Source organism: Podarcis erhardii, assembly GCF_964252035.2.
Source record: "Podarcis erhardii genome assembly, chromosome: 9".
Taxonomy (NCBI): Eukaryota; Metazoa; Chordata; class Lepidosauria; order Squamata; family Lacertidae; genus Podarcis; species Podarcis erhardii.
The window spans coordinates 78,016,666-78,039,141 of NC_138512.1; the positions used below are offsets into that span (position 1 = coordinate 78,016,666).

The 22,476-nt window shown below is 45.0% G+C and overlaps 1 protein-coding gene across 1 annotated transcript in view; it reads left to right on the forward strand.

Moving 5' to 3' along the window:
- Window positions 1-347: 347 nt before the first annotated feature.
- Window positions 348-22,476, forward strand: part of LOC309350282 (uncharacterized protein) — a 43,895-nt gene continuing 21,766 nt past the window's right edge. The window contains exon 1 of the mRNA XM_081877160.1: window positions 348-371. The gene's annotated coding sequence lies outside the window, so the exon portion shown is untranslated. The remainder of the gene's footprint in view (window positions 372-22,476) is intronic.

Consider the following 22,476-nt stretch of genomic DNA (forward strand, 5'->3'; position numbering starts at 1 on the left):
AGTGTTGAGATAGGAAGCTTTCCAATATTACTAGCAGAGTTTATGAGGAGTAAAATAAAACTAATAACTTTTGGGGGGGAAATAAGCAGTATATCAAATCTGAAATCAACATTTTCCTGTATTTATGCTTTATATTGCATGCTGATTGGATATGATCAGCAGCCAATCAGGAAATGGTGTAGCATAAATGGGAGGAGTTTTGGAACGCCTGACATCACAAGGGAGGTGGTTCTTAGCCAGTGGGAGGATGAAATTAGAGAAAAGATTGTTCCATGACAACACCAAGGTATCCAAACAGAAAGTGGTCTGATGGGTGTAACACTTTCCTTACAAGCTTTGATATTTGCAGGGACTTATTCCAGGGCCGAAATGTCACTAAGAGGCTAAATGATAAGGAGCTTTTATAAACTACAGGTGGTCTTTCTCTTTTAAATACTAGAACTTAGGGTCATCCAATGAAACAGAGTGGTGGAACATTTGAGGGCTGTGTACAGGTGCTGCATTACCAGTTGTATTACTGTATTACTGGCTGTTTGGCCAATAGCAACCACCAGGCAAGCAAGAGGCTCTTTGCATTCCACTGGACAGAGAATTGACAGACTCTTAGGTAGAGACAAACTTTTAATAATTGGTTAACATTAGCAAAGAAATTAATCAGCAACGTAGAATAGAGTCCAATATAAATCCAACAGCAACAGGAAATAACTACAAAGCTAGCAATATAACCAATAAGCAAAATATCTTAGGCAAAAATAATCATTATATAGATAGCATAGGTTCAGTCACCCCAGCCAATGGAGATCTAGAAGGCTTATCCGGGACACTTCAGACTGGCAGGTGGTCATTCACATTCTGGAATGGAGCATAGAACAATGTATCAAGATCTCCCTGTCTCCTTCAGCTGCTGGCCCTTATATAGACCACAGAGTAGGTCTCATGCCAAGCTGGCAACAGATGTACGGTAATTCATGATGTAATTCCATTCCCATCCTTTGATCTGGCCTGGGAGTCAACACACGTGGGCATGAGAGCCTTCATTTGCATTCTTTATCTCCGTGGTTCAGTCAAAATAAGGTTACTTTCCTTGTTCCCAGTCAACTGCTTCCTCCTTCCTTCCCCTATGCAGTCAAGTGTTTGATAGCTGGCCAAGCCATGAAGTTCCTTTCACTTCTTCTCAAACAGCCAGATTCCTTATATTAAAGCTCCATCTACATTGCAAACCAGGAGACCACATTCTTTTTTATTCCCTGGCAATACAGGTGCCCTGCTCTGATTCATGGGCCCAGTTTGTCAATCCAGATCCAGATCATGATCCAGAAAATATAAGGCTTCGGATAACCCATTTACTTGCATATCAAGGGCTGCTAGATCAGATGGCTTTGAAATGGGATTAGACAACAGTCCTCTTCTTTCTTTAAGCCACAGCATCAGATGTCAGGCTGGGTCTTTGCAAAAAGAAAACAAAATGGCACACTTGGAGAGCCTACGTAACAGCTTCCCCTCTACTTCTTTTCCAGGTCCAACTTATGGTCTCCAAAGTCTTGCTAGACTCAATTGTATTTACATGCATCCAACTGAGACCAGATCTAGGACTCCATCTTTTCTGATGACCAGGAGGTAGTTATATAATTAAATGTATATACCTTCCATCAAGGATGGGGAGGATGTTATTGGTCTACCTCTCCTGACATCCCCAACCATTGACCATGATGCCTGTGATGGAGGGAATTGGCACCCAGGAACATCTGAAGACCTCAAAGATAATAATAATAATAATAATAATAATAATAGCAATTTTTACTTATACCCTGGCAGCTTCCAACAGATTCAAAACAAAATAAAACACCACACATTAAAAACTTCCCTCATAGATCCCACATTATCTATTAAATGGTGAACATCTTACTGGAGCCCTGTAAACTAGATGTCCAGGAGTTTAGAGAGGAATAGGATGCAAAATGAGAATGTGCTATATTACTTAAACCATTTTTTAAAATGCCTTGGAATCCATGTGGAACATCTCTTTTGGTTTAAAACTGAGATTGATCCAACGAAAGGAAAAGAGAAAGACTTTTCAGTTATATTGGACACAACAATGTATTTACGGGAAAGGATGGTCTAATAATGACAGATACCACTGTCTACCTAATGTGCTCATAGTCTTATTCTCCATTTGTTTTTATCTGATTCTAGATTGTTGCTTCACAGACAAAACTGAGAGGATGGGGAAGCCAGCACACGCCAAACCTGCAAAGCCCAAAAAACCCACAAAGCCTGCAGCACCAGCGAAGGCAGAACAACCTGCAACCATAACTGATGGTGTGTATACAGCACAATCATATGGGATGAGGTTTCTCATAAAGTAGAGGAATGCGCAAGAAATGCACAGCTTCCGTCTGCTTCTTTTCCAGGTCCAACTTGTGGTCTCCAAAGTCTTTTTGGGGTTTTTTTAAAATTTATTTATTTGGTTTTGCAAATTAAAATTTTACAATCATATATGAACATACAATATAAAAACAAGATTCCAGAGAATCTCCTGGACTTCTCCCCTCCCCTTTGTGGGTCCTATTGTTGGTCATTTCCTCCTGCATCTTTTATAATAATGCAAATCTTTTACATTTATTTCTTTTTTAATTAACTTTTATTGATAAATACAACACTCAGAAACACAAAAAACACAAAACAAACTTATCATACACACACACACACACACACACACACACACATATATATACACACACAACTCCTTAATTCATATGAAAGAAAACAATTAAACATACGTTAATCCAAAGAAATATCAAATTAAATAAAATAACTAAATATAAAAACATAAATCTTGACCTCCCTCCACCCATGTGTGTCTTCCTTTGTTTCTTTTCTTCTTTTCGCTGTGTTATCAATATTATTCTTGGCTATCTCATCTTATACCCATTTCTTCTTAATTTTTTACTCTATAAATTTCATTCATTGCATATTGATATATTTGTACCAGAACAATGTTTATTCATGTATTCCTTCATGCAAGTCCACTCCTCTATCAATTTTTTATCTGATTGGCCTCTCACTACTGCTGTAAGTCTTGCCGATTCCATGTTTTCACAAAATCTTATTTGCAATTCTTTTATTGAGGGAGTTTTTTCTCCCTACCATTTTTTTGCTATAATCATTCTAGAAAACTTTTTTCCTAGCAGCAGGAATGTCAGTCGATATAATTCCCAAGAGGAATGCCTCTGGTTTTTTGTTACATGATATTTTAAGCATTTTTTTAGTTCCTCTTGGATGCCGCTCCAAAACTGTTTAATATACACACATTCCCACCACATATGATGCATTGTTCCTATCTCTGTTTTACACCTCCAGCACAAATTAGATTTTGATTTATAAATTTTCACCAATTGGGCCAGGGTTAAATACCATTGGTATATCATTTTCATTATATTTTCTCTGATTGTGAAGCAAACTGTAAATTTGAAATTTCTCCCTTTGGTCTAATCAAATCATGTGGCCTATATCTCTGGCCCACTTAATCATAACTTCCTTCACCTCTTCATCTTTTAATTTCCCTTCTAATAACTGGTTGTATAATTTAGATAATATCCATTTGGGATTTTTTAATAACTCTGTTTGTAATTTTGATTCTTCTTTGCCAAATCCAGTGTTCTTATCCTGTTTGAATAGGTGATCAATTTGGTAATATTGTAGCCATGTATTACAATATTGACTAAGTTTTTCATATGGTTTTAATTTTAAGTGGCCTTGATCTTCTTTTACTAATTGCTGATATGTGGCCCATTTGCCTTCCATATTTTTCTTTTTAACAGATAGTACTTCTAATGGTGATATTCACCATGGTGTTTTGGGCTCTAACAGTCTTCAATGTCTTCAATGTCTTTCCCAGACTTTAGATAATGACCTTCTAATTACATGGTTTACTGTACAGCTACTTTGTGATAAGCTAAATAGGCATGCCAGCCAAATCTATTATTCCATCCCTGCAGCTTCGTAATAAATTCTCAAATCAGGGAGCCCAAACCCACCTCTTTCTTATCTGTTAACAGTTTGTATTTGTTGCATGGCTTTTTGCCTTGCCATATAAATTTCATCAAGTCTGATTTCCATATGTTGAAACATTCTAGTTTGCATATTATGGGAATCATTTAAAACAGAAATAGTAGTTTTGGTAGACTATTCATTTTTATTACTGATATTCTACCCCATAGTGTTAATTGCAATTTTGACCAAATTTCCATATCTCTTTTTACTTCAGTCCAGATTTTTTTATAATTATCCTCAAATAGGTTTATGTTTTTCATTGTGATCTCTATTCTCAAATATTTAACGTTTTTTTAGTATTTCGAAGCCAAATTTTCTTACTATTTGTTTTCTCCTGATTTCCCATTCTCTTAACCATTATCTTTGTTTTGTCTTTATTAAGCTTAAGTCCAGATACTTGACCAAAATTTAACTTTTTTCCCAGTATAATCTCATATAATCTCAATACTTTCTACTGGGTTCTCAACCATTGAGACAAGATCGTCTGCATACAGCACAATCATATGGGCTGAGGTTTCTCATAAAGTAGAGGAATGCACCAGAAACGCACAGCTTCCGTCTGCTTCCTTTCCAGGTCCAACTCATGGTCTCCAAAGTGGTGGTGGTGGTAGTTATAAATTTATTTAGTTTTTCAAATTAAAATTTTACAATCACATATGCAGCACTATTATGAATAGGAAAAGAGTGCTGGAGATACTTAACCAAGACATAAGAATGGATCAAAATATAAAAAGACTTCCCTCCTCCCCTTTGTGGGTCCTATTATTAGTCATGGATGGTCTAACACTGATAGATGCCAAAGTGTAATGTTGGAAATGCCTCATTGAGACATATTTTTGGCCTGATGTTTTTGACCATTTCAACTTTATTCCAATGAAATCCTTGAAATTTGTAGATGTGCATCTACTTTAAAAATTATGTTTCTGTAATAGGGAGATTAAGTGCAGGACAACAAAAGTGAATTCTGTGAACCTTCATGCTTGACAAGAGACTTATACTCCAACAAATGTGTTCATAGTCTTATTCTCCATGTTAAAATGGCTTGCTGTTTCACAGACAAAACTAAGAGGATGGAGAAGCCAAGACCTGCAAAGAGAGCAGAGTCCATAAATAATGAAGCATCCAGAAAGTATTCAGCAGCAGCAGCAAAAGAAACTGGTGGTCTGTATACAGCACAGTCATATGGGACGAGGTCTCTCATAAAGTAGAGGAATGCATGGGAAAGGGAAGTTGATGGAGAGACAGGCAGGGAGTGGAGCCAGTCAGGTTGTGCTAGGGAGGAGTGCAGAGAAAAGCACACACAACTCTTTGGGTGCCAGAGATCCACGAAGCCCTATAGAAACCCCAGGATTCAGCCCACTCTTTGCTGCTGGCTGTGGTGTTCCTTTACTGTATGGAGTCCAGAATGGCTCTACCATTAGGCAGAATGAGGCAGCTGCCTCAGGTAGCAGGTGCTGGGGTGAGTAGAGATGTGTAGACCACACAAGCTGTGCTGCACCTCCTCAGTTAGTCTGCTGCCCCATCAACAGTATCAAAATAAGAGCCAATGGCCAGTCCAGCTCAACTTCTGTATGTGGCATTATGTGTACAGAGGGAGCATCTTGGCATTTGTTTGGGGAGCAGAAAGTCATTTAGTATCAGACACTACTGTCTTCTGATCCAGACATTGGTCAGAAAAGTTCCCTCAAGCAGCAAGGCATCTGGCTTTGCTTCCTCCACCTGCTTATCCTCCCAAGGGCCCACCCCCTGAATAATTGACTATCTCTGGCTGATGGCTGCCACAGCATATGGAACCCCTTTTCCTGGGCTGGGAATGGTATGTTGGCTCCTGGTGGCTAAAGCAGAATTGTCTTTCTTCAAGCATCTGGTTTTCAGAACGTGATTGCTTTCATCACATCTCCAACGGGTGAAAGATTTGTCGTACTTGAGATTTTCATCCTCACTGCCATGACACTGCTGCTTTTCCTTCTATGTAAGTACATAATTAGCATACTTTGCAACTAATGTCATGTGCTTTGCTTAAATGCCAATAGCATTTCCAAAAAGAGATGGCAGGATCCACCTTCCGTTTACCCCTTTCATGTCTCTTTGATATCAGGGGTTGAGTTACAGCTGTCACCCAGAGAGCAATGGCACTGTTTTGTTCTCCCTGAATAAGTGAGTTCCAGCACTTGGAACAGAAGCACAGGCTGACACAAGTCCCTGGAACACCCTGGACAATTCCCTTTCCCAGCTTGCAGTTCTTTCCTCCTTTCCCAACTAATCCTCATTTGCTTTGGAAGAGCCCCCATTCCTGATCCTCGCCACCCTGCCCTCTGCTAGGGCTCCAGTGTCAGAGATAACGATCTCTGAGCTTGATCGATGGAGCCGTGTACTCAGACAGCTTTACGATCCCAATCAGTCATTTGCAGCGTCCGGCACGCTTCCTTCTAGCTGCGCACCAAAGTCTGCTGTCTCTTTGGTCACGGCTTAGCAGAGTAGCACACAGCGGTGTAAAACAGTCTTTTTCTCCCTTGCTCCATGCAAGCATACACAGACAGATCCGTCTATTTACAGCTTTTATTCAAACATTTGTCCATCACTGCTTGCAGCCATGTTAAAACATGTCCGTCTCTCTCAAGACACACAGAGAGAACAACAACAGTACAGTCTCCTCCCAGACTCCTCCCAGCTTCTACAGCTGACGTCAGAAAGCTGACGCACAGCTCAGAACACTTAACCAGTTAAGTTCTGAACTCCCACACACCCCCTTGCGTTGCTTTCTGACAAAACCTGTGTAACATCTTCAGCAACACCTTGTGAGATCAATCCCTTCCCCAATGCCTTGCGCCCTACCTTGGCGTACCTGTTGGGCATCTGTGGAATCACCTCACAACTCTCAGAATCGCACTGTGCGAAACTTACCCACGTACCTGTGGCCTGGTACCTCTCAGGTGGAATACCCTTGGTTGTGCGACTGGATCGCCTAGGCACAAACTCTGGTGTTTCCTCTGGCTCACTGTCACCAGCAGGTGTGTCCTCTGCATCACAGGATTCCCCCTCTGACTTAAAGCGTCTTCGAATCCTTTCCATTACACTCACAGGAGAACTAGGCTCACTCTTGGGCTGTCCTTTCCTAACAACTTGTGGAGACACCCCACCCTGCTCCTGACCCTGGTCAGTGACCTGGTCGTCATCAGCAGACTCAGCCTCTTCTTCCTCCTCACCAGAACTGTCCTCTGGATCAGAGAGACATTCTGAAAGAACATCATGCTGTGCAGAAATCTTTGGCCTTTCATACTGCTCAAAGAATTCAGCGTGTTTACTGACCAGCACCTTACTCTGATCACCTGACGGATAAGCAAATCTCCATGCACGAGCGTCTGGCTCATACCCACAGAAGATCATTTTCTGGACTTTGGCTCCATCTGGCCCTTGCAAAGCCTTAGGCACAGGGACAACCGCAGGAGATCCAAACTTGCGCAGAAAGTGAACCTGGGGTTTGCGGCCATTTAACAACGAGTACGGTGTGTCACCTACCAGTGAGTTGTAGACACGATTCCAGGTGAACGACACACAACGGATTCCCTCCAGCCAAAACTTTGGAGGTAACCTGGCTTCTTTCAGCATCACCTGTCCAGCCTTAACCAGAGCTTCACTTCTCAGCTCTGCCACCCCCCTCTTACTGGGTGAAGTAACTGTGTGACGTATCCCTCTTCTGTGAAAGAACTGCTGCAAAGCAGAACCAGTGTACCTAGCATTTCTGTCACTCATGATCGCTTGAACCCTGGTGGAGAATCTTAGCTCCACCCCCTCAATCCAGCTCTTGATCAGCTGTGCTGCATCCTCCCTGGATTTGAGGCCGTGGGTCCAGGTGCTCTGCGAAAAATCATCCAAAAAAGTTAGCAGAAACCTGGCCCCTCCCAGACTTGGTTCCTTGACAGGACCGGCCAAATCTATGTGAACCAGCTCAAAAGGTTTAGTGGTTACCCGTTCCACCTTTGGGTAACTGCACCCCCTCACCTTCGCCTGCTTGCATGTGGCGCAACTAATGGCACGTCCACAATCTCTAATTTTACACCCTCTGGTAACCTCAGGAAGTACTTGCAGTTCTTCTAGAGAACTATGATTGGTCCTCTGATGCCATGCACAAGCACATTGAACATGAGTGGGAACTGTAGCACGCTGCGCCTGTGCTCTCTCAACCTTCCCCTCACCCCCAAGAGACATTTTAAGAATGAAAAGATCATTCTGCCCCTTCTTAACCGTGGCAAGTAACCTCCCTCCTCTGGAGATTGTGCAGACATCATTTTCAAAACAAACTTTGAACCCCTTACTTAACAAATAAGGCACAGATAACAAACAATGATCCCCCTCTGGGATAACACAAAACTGCAGCGTCTCCTGCAAAACAGAAAGGAAAACGTTAGTGACAGTTTTAATCTGGGTTCTCTGTCCATTTGCGAACATAACATTTTGTCCGGCCGGAATTGCCGTGCAATTCCCCATCTTGACTGCAGATGTCTCTGGAACCATGTTGCGGTTAGCTGCTGAGTCAAGAACAAAGGCCATTTCAAAACTTTCCATCCTGCCGTCTTCGAACAATGCCATACTCGCAGAGACTTGATAAGCCCCTTCCTGCTGTTTACCACGACCACCTGGCTCAGTTCCACGCCTGCCTGTCTTCCCAGGCCTGTTGCCATGGAAACTCGCCTGGTTCCCATGAGAAGTGTCCTTGACAACATCCTGCTGTGCCTGTGTGCTCCGGTGGGGGCAACTGCCATGCAGACGTTGAACTCCAGTGGAAAAACACTGCCCGGGGCTCCTCCCAGCTGGCCTGGCCTTCCTTCTCCTGGAACGGCGCCTCCCACCAGCCTGGCCCCCCCTGAAGCTGCTCTTCGCTTCAGCACCAGTGGAAAGTTTCTTAAACTTGCCTTTGGAACTCTTCGCCCCCCCGATCTGCCCAACAGTGCTCCTTGAGACTGAAGTACCGGGAACTGGGGCCGCAGCCATCTTGGGGCTCTCCATTTCTTCTCCAGGGCCCTGGCCTCCTGCTGCAGTTTCACACAAACTTCGCAGCACATTCCAGGCAGCCCCTGGTGTCTGTACACCTTCCAAATGAGGCCTCAGTGAAGCATCAACGCATGCTCTGAGCATATTCAGCTCTCTTTGCATTCTCTGCTTGCCATCTCCAGGCACCGCAGATTCACAGCCTGCTTCAGCTGGCTCTGACTGGCTTCCTTCCCAAAGCCCAGTGACCAAGAACCAGCCCCTGACTCTTCTGCTCCAGGTTGCCCAACTTGTTAGAGTGAGCTTTTCCACCGGCATATCTTGGCTCTCTGCCATTTTCTTCCCGTTCTCCCAAGGGGGCCCAAGCTTACTTACGATCAGGTACAGCTTCTCTGCCTCACCCTTCCGTGGAGAAACGATTTTTCAGCTGCGTCTCAGCTTCCAGCTCCAGCCAGCTTTCTGTATCAGAAGCTCTCACTGTCTCTCGGAAGCAGGCAAAAACTCCCTCTGCTTCCCGGCATTAGGCTAGACTCAAGGAATGCAGCTTCCAACCTCCAGCTAGCTTCCGTGCCGACTTCAAAGCGTTCCTGGAGCTCACACCGACTGTTTTACGAGCGTTTACTGACCTCCATAACCTGTCAGAGATAACGATCTCTGAGCTTGATCGATGGAGCCGTGTACTCAGACAGCTTTACGATCCCAATCAGTCATTTGCAGCGTCCGGCACGCTTCCTTCTAGCTGCGCACCAAAGTCTGCTGTCTCTTTGGTCACGGCTTAGCAGAGTAGCACACAGCGGTGTAAAACAGTCTTTTTCTCCCTTGCTCCATGCAAGCATACACAGACAGATCCGTCTATTTACAGCTTTTATTCAAACATTTGTCCATCACTGCTTGCAGCCATGTTAAAACATGTCCGTCTCTCTCAAGACACACAGAGAGAACAACAACAGTACAGTCTCCTCCCAGACTCCTCCCAGCTTCTACAGCTGACGTCAGAAAGCTGACGCACAGCTCAGAACACTTAACCAGTTAAGTTCTGAACTCCCACATCCAGTCCCTTGAAGGAAAGTGCTTGGGGAAAACAGGCTGCAGAGGAAAAGGCCATGGCCAAAGTGGGTGTGTCCGGAGCCTACCTAAATATCTAGATATATGCAGGGCGTTTTTCAGCCGGAATTCATCAGGACTCAGTTCCAGGCCCTCTCAGGTGGGCTCCGTTGCCAATCTAAGAGAACAAGGGAGGCATTCATGTGAGTTCCAGTGCCTCTTTTTCTAGAAAAATAGCACTGGATAGATGAAGAAATGGCCTATTTTCATAGCTAATACATTTTTAAAGGGCACTCCAAAGTAAGCAAAGCTCAGGGGGGAGGAAACAAAATGATCCAAGAATTTACACATTTTGAGCATATGGCAGGGCATGAGGCAGCTTGGCAAATGCAAGTGTGTAGGACAAAGAGGACAGGTGCATCTAGACAACCAAAAATCTAAAGCTCTCAAAGGAAGGCCAACCATCTGATGAAAGTAGCAACAGGCCAAATGGAAACAGGACTTCAGAGCAACAGGGCTGCCACAATCAAGGCATAGGAAACCAATATAAGGCCTGGGAGCAGAAAATATAAAAAGTATTAAAAGCAGTTTGGAACCAAATATCCCCTCCCCTAGCTCATCAGACTAGTAAGCTAGAACACAATTTCTTCATTTTTTTCCTACCTACCTCCTCCTTAGATCAGAAGGAAATGAAAAAGAGAGAGGAGATTCAGGAGGCAATGAATATGATTCGAAACTTTGTTGTTGGAATTGAACCATTCTATATGGACAAGGATGGTAAGCATTTTATTTCCACATCCTCACTTTTGCTAGAACATGTTTAATTTATAGAGACTGCAATTCCTGTAGTTCAATTTGGGATTCGTATTTTGTGAGCAATACATATATTCAGTGAAACTCATCACTTTTTTTTCATTGCTCAGCAGGAAGAAAAGCAGACGGTTGTGATTCTCACATCTCCCCACTAGAAATGCTGTCCTCCCCATCAAACTGTACTTCACAATGTTTGTGCTAGTGCAGTATTTGTGCTACTGCAAGATTTTAGCACTAGCACAAGGGAACTTTGTCCCCACTTCTCCCTTCTCTTCTGCCATCCCCAAAACTGCACTCCAGGGTGGGGGAAAAATTTGGGTTCCTGTATTTTTTGTATCTTACAAAGCATAATTGAAAACTGCAAAGTATTCTTTGTATATTTGGCTTTACTGTGTGACTCAGTGGGAAATTGGTTTGTGACTTTGTGATTCCCAGCAGAAAAGGAGGACATAGGAGGGGAACATAAGAGATACTTCATGAGTCACTTTCAATATCATCTTCATCATAATTTTTTATTTGTATGCCGCCTTTCCACAGTTAAAAAACAATTCTCAAGCAGCATATACCAGTATATAGCATTAATATCACAGTTTAAAATGACATAGGTAAAAAATAACAGCAGTTTAAACAAAAAACAAAATGGAGTCCTCTCTGCCCAGCAGCAGCAGAGGCAGCTGTCCTTTAGAGAGCATATCAGACCCTGCCCTAGGCCAGGAGGTGAGTGGCAGGACTGGAGCCCTCAGGAGCTGTGATTAGGAGAGTGGATTGCATGGGTCTTTGGTCTGATCCAGCTGCAGGATTCTTCTGAGGCTTTTCATTGGTGATCTCAGCCACGGAGAATCAAATCTGTCCTCATAATCATAAGAACCCCATCCTGGAGCTCTGCTTCTTGTTTCAGGCTAGATTGTTTTAAAATGTTTGAAAATGGTTTCTTAATATTCGCAGATTGTTATTTCAGATACTCCTGCCTTAAACTGTTTCAAACCTTTAGACTTCCAAATACTCGCTGCAGCTCAAAACTTATCAGAGAAAGTGCGGTATCTTGAAAACAGAAATGATCAACTGCAAAAGGAAATTGGTAAGCTACCCTATGATGCTGAAGAATTGTAGCACAGTGAGAACCTGCCCTGAGTCTCCTACTAAGTTATCCAAAATGGATAGAACAACCTCTAAAATTTGTTGGAAATGTAAAGAGAAGGAGGGTAGCTTTTATCATATGTGGTGGTCATGCAAGATAACAAAGTCTTTCTGGGAATTAATAAATAATGAATTGAAAAAAATGTTTAAAGTTACATTTGTTAGAAAACCAGAAGCATTTCTGTTAGGAATCTGTTAGGAATCACAGGTTCTGATATTCCAAAATACCAGAAAGGACTGTTTATGTATGCAACAACTGCTGCAAGGATGCTACTAGCCCAAAGATGGAAAGAAGCAACAATTCCGAGCAAGGAAGAATCACAAACTATGCTGGACTATCCTGAAAAGGCAAAAGTGACTCAGGAATCAAGAAGACAGTGACTTTAAAAACGCTCTCCCCTCGCTGCTAGTTTGTATCAGCCACAAGGGGCAGGGGCCAGAGTGCAAGTGGTTTTCCTGACCGATCCAACAAATTATGTTATGATTTATATACAATTGTGTACAATTGTGATTTAATTTGTTGGAAGCCACCCAGAGTGGCTTGGGGAAACATAAATAAGAGAATATAGATAAAGTATGTTGTTGTTGTTGTTGTTGTTGTTGTTGTTGTTGTTGTTGTTGTTGTTGTAGAGCTTGGTCAAAGCTCAGCAGGAGCACCAGTCAGATCAGCTGGAAAATCCCCCAGAGTCATTTGGAAGCCCACTAGATCCATCCTGTCAGCTCAGGCAGGGAGAATGCTTTGCAGCAAACCAGGTGCTAAACCAGCAGAATCCCTCATCTGTCCCAGTTGCCCAATGCCAGGAACCTACATTCTAGATTCCCCTCCCCCCCTCCACAACTCAACAGAGGGCCTGGAAAGAGAAAGAGAATTTTGATAAACCACAGCTACTCCCCCTTCCCAACCTTCAGGTCTGCCCTTATTCTGCCCTGAGTATCCAGGTGGAAACAAGTAGGTGAGGTTCTTGACAGCACTCCCTGTTCCAGCTATGCCCACCCAGGTATTTACTGCAGCATCAACATGGGTTGAAGAGTTAATGTTTTTCTTGTTTTAAGATTTCTGAGCTTCCTAGATGAATATATGTTATCATGTGGTGACAGAAATGAACTTAACAAAAATAATTGAAATATGCACAGACGTACAAGGTGGCTCCCCTTAAATTCCCTACCTTGTTTTCTTTTTCTCTTCTCCCTCTGGCTTGACTCGAAGACATCCTCACTAGAAACTTGAAAGATGGTTGGATTATATTTTCAAGTTCGTTCTATTTGTTTTCACCTGAGCTACGCTCATGGGTGGATTCCAAAGACAAGTGTGAGAGGGAAGGTGCCCAGCTTCTTTCTACAGATACAGAAGAAGAACAGGTGAGCATCAAAGCCGAGTATCTCCTTGAGTCAAAGGGTTCTTATCATCACTATCCATTTAAGAAGGTCCTATCCACCTCTATGCAGTCAAGACAGCAACTCCATCAGTCAAGCCAAGGGGTGGGTGGGGCAGGGACCAGCTGCTACCATCTGGGACTAACTAAGGTTTCTTGGTGCTGCTGAGCTTTAATAGAATGAAGCTGGTAGTCAGGAAGGAGGTCTTGAAGGAGGAGGAGTAGATACTTGAGGGAAATCTTGTAGACTCTTCCTCTGCTCTTTGAGATGTACTGAGTGTTTAGAAAAAAGGCTTCCCTCACCACCCTAGCCCTCTTGCATGAGAGTATCATGCAGATGACTCTAGAGGAGCTTGCAAAGTATATCCCTCTCCCAGCCCCTTAGCCCAGGAAGAGGCTACTGGGGTGCTGTAGGGCACAGACATGGGTCAGACCCCATCATCAACCCATCAAGCATACCACAACCAGACTGATTCCAGTAGCTCTGGAGCCAACAAACAAGCATGGATACAGAAACTGAAGTATTTGCTATACAGGTCAATGTCCCACTAGATTGTTTCAAGACCAACTGTTCTATGGCAAAGTCATTTATAGTATCTGGAAATTTTAACTCTGTGTCATGACTGAAACACATATGTAGTCAGTCTCGGTGAGGGCAGGTGAAGTTCCCCTTCACTACAATATTTCCTCTTTGGGATACTTCATTGATTCCATCATCATCATTCATCATCATCATAATTTGGATCAGGGGGACAATATCATATCCTCAGCACACAATTATTCTTGGTGCTTGATGCAACCATGCATGGAATAGTATGTATTATTTTGATCACTGCTTCCCAAAACAATGTGGATTGGACCTTCAATGGTGACACCTCCTCCTTTTGAAATGTGTTTGTTTTATACCAATTGAATGTCTGTAAAGGGCTATTGTCTCCCCAAGTAAGGGACATTGTAAAGAAAGGCTTTGAGAGAAGTGCCTTGCTCCTCATCCCTACTGAAGATTTTCCGTTTTTTCTTTCTCTCCACCCTTACCGTAGTTTTTTATAGACCAGCAAGTAAAAGATCGTAGAAAGTTTTTTTGGATTGGACTCTTTAAAGACAAGGAAGGGACATGGACATGGGTGTCAGGGAGGCTACCTGAAGCCGAGTAAGTTTTTGAAGTAACATATGTTAATGGCATTAATTACAAAAACTTGCAGATTCTGTTTACATAATTGACACTTTCCCTCTCCAAATATATTTTGCCATGCAATTTTCTCTACTACCAAAGATCTACATATGTACCCCTCCACATCATTCTCCAGGTGAGTGCCTGGTGCTTCTCACTAGATTGGAAAGGCAGAAAGGCTTCTCTAACCTAGTGAATGTGGTGATTTGGGAGAGGATGAAGGCATCCTTTTAAATGGTTTGTGGTGGTTAGCTCAGCTTCAAAAGGACTTGCAGGGACCTAAAGCTGAGCAACAGTCTTTAGGAAAGTATTTCTACAGTTATCTGCTAAGCAATCTGAATAACCAGCAATCTCTAAGCTAAAATGATAGCAGCAGATGAAGTAAGTGTGTAAGAGAGGGTAGTTCATGCCACTCTCTTGGATAGAATCATAGACACATAGAAATTTAGAGTTGGGCGAGACACCCAAGGGTCATCTAATGCAACCTCCTGCAAAACAGGAATCACAACTGAAGAATCCTTGACAGATTCCTAATAGTTTTTGCTGTCAGCTGGCAGTTTAAGACAGTTCATGGTTCCCTTTAAGTATCTAACAACTCTTTTCACCTTGTGTGTACAAGGTCAGAGTAAGATCTCACTCATCCACAGCTTGGTAGTAGAACAGAGAACTGGACTGGCATTTATTACCAAGGCTGCATTAACAGAGGGCTGCTTTCAATTTTGCAAGGTCTCCTGGAAGAAAATCCAATGACATTCATCTTCATTGATGCACCCAATACCAACCACTAATCCTTTTTGGCAAAGGTATTGAGTAAACTTTACAAACGGGCAGTGGGGTTGTATAATACTAGCTGGGAACTTAAACCCTGTATGCCAGTGGTTCCCAGTTAGCTAAGTACTGCAGACCCCTTGTTTTTCAAAAGCCAAACCATCTTCCTTTGAACATTTCGATATCTCTGTGGCAGTTTTTGTTATGTGAATGGTATAATGGAGTGGGTGGTTTGTGGACCACCAATTGGGAACCACTGCTGTATGTGAACTTAGGCTTGATCAAAGGTCAGATCCAAGCAGAGGTGGAGCTAGGTGCTCCGGCATCTGGAGCGGTGTGTACCTGGGGGCGGGGCGAGTGTCCCAGGGGACTGGGCGCATGTCTCAGGGGGGGCACTGGCTGCCGTGAGCCTCCTTGCAGGTGCAGCCTGTGACGAGTGTTGGGAGCAGTGCAGCAATGCCACCCCCCCCCCTCAGGGATGGCACCCAGGGCAAGCTGCACCCACCCCATGCAAATATTTCTGCCTCTGGATGCAACCCAAACATCTCATGGAAGTAAAAAAGACCCATTTCACCATTGTTACTAGTATCAATAGGTGACTCGGAAACTACAACTAATCCAGACTGCGGCAGCTAGACTGGTGACTGGGAGCGGCCACCGAGACCACATAACACAGGTCTTGAAAGACCTACATTGGCTCCCAGTACGTTTCCGAGCACAATTCAAAGTGCTGGTGTTGTTTCCTAGTTCTGCTGGATTGTTTCCTAGTTCTGCTGGATCTCTCAGCGGTCTTTGATACAATCGACCATAACATCCTTCTGGACCGTCTAGAGGGGCTGGGAGCTGGGGGCACTGTTATACAGTGGTTTCGCTCCTTCCTCCTGGGCCGTGTTCAGAAAGTGGGGGGGGGGAATGAGTGTTCAGACCCCTGGGCCCTCACTTGTGGGGTGCCTCAGGGTTCCGTCCTCTCCCCCATGCTTTTTAACATCTATATGAAGCCGCTGGGAGAGATCATCAGGGGGTTTGGACTGGGTGTCCATCAATATGCAGATGATACCCAGCTCTACCTCTCTTTCAAATCAGAACCAGTGAAGGCGGTGAAGGTCCTGTGTGAGTGCCTGGAGGCAGTTGGAGGATGGATGGCGGCTAATGGATTGAAGTTGAATCCTGACAAGACAGAAGTACTGTTTTGGGGGGACATGGGGCGGGCTGGTGTGGAGGTCTCCCTGGTCCTGAATAGGGTAACTGTGCCCCTGAAGGACCAGGTGCGCAGCCTGGGAGTCATTTTGGACTCACAGCTGTCCATGGAGGCGCAGGTCAATTCTGTATCCAGGGCAGCTGTCTACCAACTCCACCTGGTACGCAGGCTGAGACCCTACCTGCCCGCGGACTGTCTTGCCAGAGTGGTGCATGCTCTAGTTATCTCCCGCTTGGACTACTGCAATGCACTCCACGTGGGGCTACCTTTGAAGGTGACTCAGAAACTACAACTAATCCAGAATGCGGCAGCTAGACTGGTGATTGGGGGCGGCCGCCGAGACCACATAACACTGGGCTTGAAAGACCTACATTGGTTCCCAGTACGTTTCCGAGCACAATTCAAAGTGCTGGTGTGACCTTTAAAGCCCTAAACGGCCTCGGCCCAGTATACCTGAAGGAGCGTCTCCACCCCCATCATTCTGCCTGGATGCTGAGGTCCAGCGCTGAGGGCCTTCTGGCGGTTTCCTCATTGCGAGAAGCAAAGCTACAGGAAACCAGGCAGAGGGCCTTCTCGGTAGTGGCGCCCGCCCTGTGGAACGCCCTCCCTTCAGATGTCAAAGCGATAAATAACTACCTGACATTCAGAAGACATCTTAAGGCAGCCCTGTTCAGGGAAGTTTTAATCTGTGATATTTTAGTGTATTTTTGGTTTCTATGGAAGCTGCCCAGAGTGGCTAGGGAAACCCAGCCAGATGGGCGGGGTACAAATAATAAATTATTATTATTATTATTATTATCAGTAGATTCATGGAGAGCTAAAAATGAGTTATACAATACAGTTACAACATTTTTTGTGTGCTGTGTAGTTCAACTTGATTGAATATAAAATGGACACTGGAGAATGTAAGGCTTTATCAGAAGTGACGATAAACGGGATGGATGTTAATACAGAAATAACTAAACATATTTTTAATGGTAGAAGGCACGGGGATCTTGATTGATCAGTGCTGCTCTTTCTTTTCTTTTCAGGTTCTGGAATTTCTACGAGCCAAATATTGAAAGGCACCACGACTGCGCTGCAGTTACCTTTGATTGCTACAAAGGTTGCTGGATAGCATTAGAATGTCATCTACAAATACCATATATTTGTAAGAAGGTGCCTGATGATGTTTGGCTCTAAGAAGACACCTTAAGATGAGTGAAATTGGATCCCATGATGTCTTCATAAAAGCAAAACCAAGAGATCACCCCACCCCACAGGTTTAATGCACAATCCACACTCTGCCATCTAGGTTATGGGACTCTCTGGCATCAGCCCTCACAATCATCTTGAAAAGACCTTCTTCCGAAAGCTCAGATGTAGATGGTTACAAAAATAGAGAATGGAAGAGTCCAATCATATTCTGTTTTCTGTTTAATGTATTTATTTGCAATGCATACCAATATCTGTCTCCTTACTCTGTGTGTTTGATGCCCCATTGCCCCTTCTGATCTCCATCACCACTACCTTACAAGGCACATAAGGACAACCCTGCATGCCAGGCAATGAGAATGGGGGCCACCCAGCGTTTGGTGTCCCTTTCTAGCAGACTAATCACAAATACAACTTTAGCTTCATCACTGGGAAATTCCGATGCCCTTATTCTCATGTAGAGTTAACATTGGGCAACAAACACAGTGAACTGCTCTCGATTTCTTCAGAACTTGGCAGGGGGCAAGACTGGGGCCCACACATGTGTGGGCACAACACTGGCAGCATGTGCTGCTCTTTTCATGGCGTTCATATGACAGGGGTGCCAACTTGAATAAAATATTGAGGGTGGAGCAAGGAAGCTCCACCCTGCATAATCGATCACAAGACAGTGCACTCACACCATTTGAATGGCAATGTCCATGAACTTGGGGGAGGTGGCCCCCTTAAATATTTTATTGGGTCCTCTACCCCTAGGAGTTGGCTCCTATGCAAAGTGTCCATCAACTGAGTTAAGTAACCAATTAGATTCTGCTGTTCAGAATCACACCTTTACAAGGTGTGAATAGCTTGGTCTGTGTTGAGGACTAGCACCCCAGGACTCTAGCCGGGGACCTCTCCTGCCACATCTTGCATGACTGATGGCTGGAAGTGGTTGTGGTTGCTTCAATCTGTCCTGCATATCCAACCAAGGAGAACTGGTATTTTAATCATTTATTGACAAAAGGATAGCACCTTGGTGGTATATATGATACTTGTGCCGTGTATCCTTGTTCCTAACTCTGAAAGAGGAGGTCGTGGGGGTGTTTCATGAGGGAAGAACTGAAGCCGGCTTTCAGAACTTCTGGGTGGATTCCATGCTGTCATGTGGCTTTACCACATTCTTGAGGGTTAGAATCACTGAATCATAGGATTGTAGAGTTGGAAGGGACTCAGAGGGTCATGTAGTCCAACCCTCTGCAATGCAGGAATCTCAAACTGAAGCCTCCATGACAGATTGCCATCTAACTTCTGCTTTAAAAGCTCCATTAAAGGAGTCCACAACCTCCTGAGGGAGACTGTTCCACTGTTGAACCGCTCCTAGTGTCAGAAAGATGTTTAGTTGGAATCTCCTTTCTTGTAATTTGAAACCATGGGTCTGGATTTCTGGGTGCCATAGGAATGGCAGTTGGAGTGCAAGCCTGATTGTTCCAACAGGCTCGGTCTTCGCGAGGGGTTAGGGGAAGTACTAAGGCTATGTGCACCCCTAAAAAACCTAAAGGGATCTCTTTAGGCTCTGAAACGTGAGCGCTCTCTCTCTCTCCTGAGTTGCTTTGAAAGGAGCGGGGGGGGGGCAAGATTGAGTCGCCGAGTAAGTGCTCCAACTCAACCCAGCAAAGAAAAGCCTAAAGTTCCAGCTGACAGTGTTTGCTTTTCCAAAAAAAACCTGCAAAGCTGAAGAAATTCTTTGAACTCATTTGGATTGATCTGGCGATCTGATGCGAGGTTGAAACAGAACTCCATCCAAACTGCAGATGATTTTACTCTGCATGGGAATATTCTACAAGTGTAAGAAGATGTCTTTTTTCTTGCTTTCCTGCTTATGACTAAATACCAAAGGATTATATTCCTAAGAAAACTTGCGTAGAATATTTTATTTTGACTTTATTTAACATACGTCAGAAATTTTGGTGGCCAAGAATGCAGGAAGAAATCAGGGAATATGTCAAGGCGTGAGAAGTTTGCCAGTGAATCAAGAGGCCCCAGGAATCACCAGCAGGGTTGCTTCAACCTCTTCCCACCCTCCCAAGGGCCATGGGAAGCAATACCGATGGACTTTATCACCGACCTACCAGAGTCACGGAAACAGACAGTCATATTGGTAGTGTTCTCTAAGATGGGGCACTTCATGCCCTGCAAGAAACTGCCTCTGATGCAGGGGACGGTGCAACTCTTTGTAGAGCATGTGTACGAGCTGCATGGGTTGCCGCGAAGGATCATATCGGATAGGGGGACGCAATTTACCTCCCAGTTCTGGAGGAAACTGATGCAACTACTGAAGGTAGAAGTATGTCTTTCATCGGCTAGGCACCCACAGGCAAACGGAGAGTCAGAGAGAATGAATGCCACCTTACAACAGTACTGCTGCTGCATCGTGAGTGTTGGAGAAGGCCTCTCCCTCCTCAGGCTAATTCCATCTGGCCTAGGGGGCGGGGCCCAGGCTCACCTCCGTGATAGTTTTTAAGGACACTGGTGCTGCTGCAGCAAATGCTAAGATGTTTTTATATATTTTAAGGTGTTTTAAACGTGTTTTTATTGCTTATTTTGTTGTACCACCGAGAATGGTGGTTTTTGCCTATGTATTTTTGTTTTGTTCCATCTTGTTTTGTTTTGGGGTGGGATATTGAGTGGGGTGGGGATTGGTTTTTGTTTGGGCATAATTGTTTTTGGTTGTTTTGTTTTTCTATTCTGTAAATGGAGGTTAGTATGAGGCTTGGGATTGGCCTAGTGTGGGGCTCCGAGGAGAGCTTGGCTGTCTGGCTGGTGTACCGGCCACCTAGCGCACCAGCAGCCACCCTGTCAGGCCTGCTGGAGGCGGTGGCCGGCTGGGCCTTGGAGTTCCCTAACCTATTGGTATTGGGAGACTTCAACTTCCATGCTGATGCCACTCCCTCCTCACAGGCTCTGGACCTGGTGTCTTCCATGGCGACACTAGGGCTCTCCCAGTTTGTTTCGGGCCCCACACATCAAGCAGGCCACACGCTGGATTTGATCTTTGGTGCCGGTATAGATGTGATCATGTCTCCTTCGATGAAGGTGCCATGGTCTGATCACTACGCTCTGAAAGCCAGGATTGACTTTCCACCCCCACCCTGCTTAGGTGGCGAGCTGATTTGGGCTCGCCCGCAGAGGCTGATGGACCCTGATAGATTCCGTCAAGCCTTGCGGGACCTTGCTCCCCCTGGCGACTCATTGACTGAGCTTGTTGAGGGCTGGAATACCCAGTTCCTGGCAGCCATCGATGAGAATACCCACAGAAACCGGGCTCCCTGGTTTACCGAGGAGCTTCGGAAAATGAAGCGGGACCTCAGACGGCTAGAGCGAGTATGGCGGGGTGCCCGTGACGGAGCCTCAAGAACATCTTATAGGGTTTTTATGAAAACCTATGAGATGGCAGTGAAGGCCGCTAAGAAGTCTTACTTCTTGGCCTCCATTGCATCCGCTAGCTCTCGCCCGGCGCAATTATTTAGTATAATTCGGTCTTTAACGTCCCTTGAAGGACAGCCAAATTTAAATAACAATCTGACACACAGCTGTGAGGCATTTGCGAGCTTTTTTGCGGAGAAGGTCCTGTTGCTCCGCCATGACCTCCCTGCCAATTTGGATACAATAAAGGAACTGGAGGCCCCTCGACTGTCCTCGGGTCCAGTATTGGACCACTTTGACCGGATATCTCCAGCCGATGTAGACAGACTCCTCCGAGCTGGAAAGCCCACCACCTGTCCTCTTGACCCGTGCCCATCATGGCTGATTAGAGCGTGTCCAGACGAGGTGCGGGCCCCCCTGGGGGATATCATCAATTTGTCCCTTGGCACCAGGATATTCCCAGGGGAACTGAAGGAGGCAGTGGTGCATCCGCTCTTAAAGAAAACATCATTAGATCCCTTAGATCTATCCAATTACCGCCCGGTCTCGAATCTTCCATTCCTGGGTAAGGTGATTGAGAGAGCAGTTGCTGAACAGCTTGGTAGGTTTCTGGATGAAACATCTGCTCTGGATCCATTCCAGTCCGGCTTCCGTGCTGGTCATGGGACCAAGACGGCTCTGGTTGCCCTAACAGATGATCTCCGCAGGCAGCTGGATCGAGGCGGGTCGGGGCTGCTGATTCTTCTAGATCTGTCAGCAGCCTTCGACATGGTCGATCACGAACTCCTGGACCACCGCCTTGCCGACGTGGGGATCCAGGGCACAGTCCTTCAATGGCTGTGCTCATTTCTCTCTGGTCAGGGACAGAGGGTGGCGCTTGGGGGGGAATTGTCATCGCGCCACTCCTTGGTGTGTGGAGTGCCTCAGGGTGCGATTCTCTCCCCGATGCTTTTTAACATCTTTATGCGCCCCCTCGCCCAGCTTGTCCGGAGTTTTGGGCTGGGTTGCCATCAGTATGCTGATGACACCCAACTCTATCTGTTGATGGATGGCCATCCTGACTCGGCCCCGGACACACTGGCGAGATGTCTGGAGGCTGTGGCTGGATGGTTACGTGGGAGCCGGTTGAAGTTAAATCCTTCGAAGACAGAGGTCCTCTGGCTGGGGCGGGACGATATGGGATTGAGGGGGCAAGTCCCATCTCTTGCGGGGGTGCAATTAGTGCCAGCACCGTCCGTTAAGAGTTTGGGTGTAATCTTCGATACCTCCCTCTCTATGGAGGCGCAGATTACAGCTATAACAAAGGCGGCATTTTTCCATCTCCACCAAGT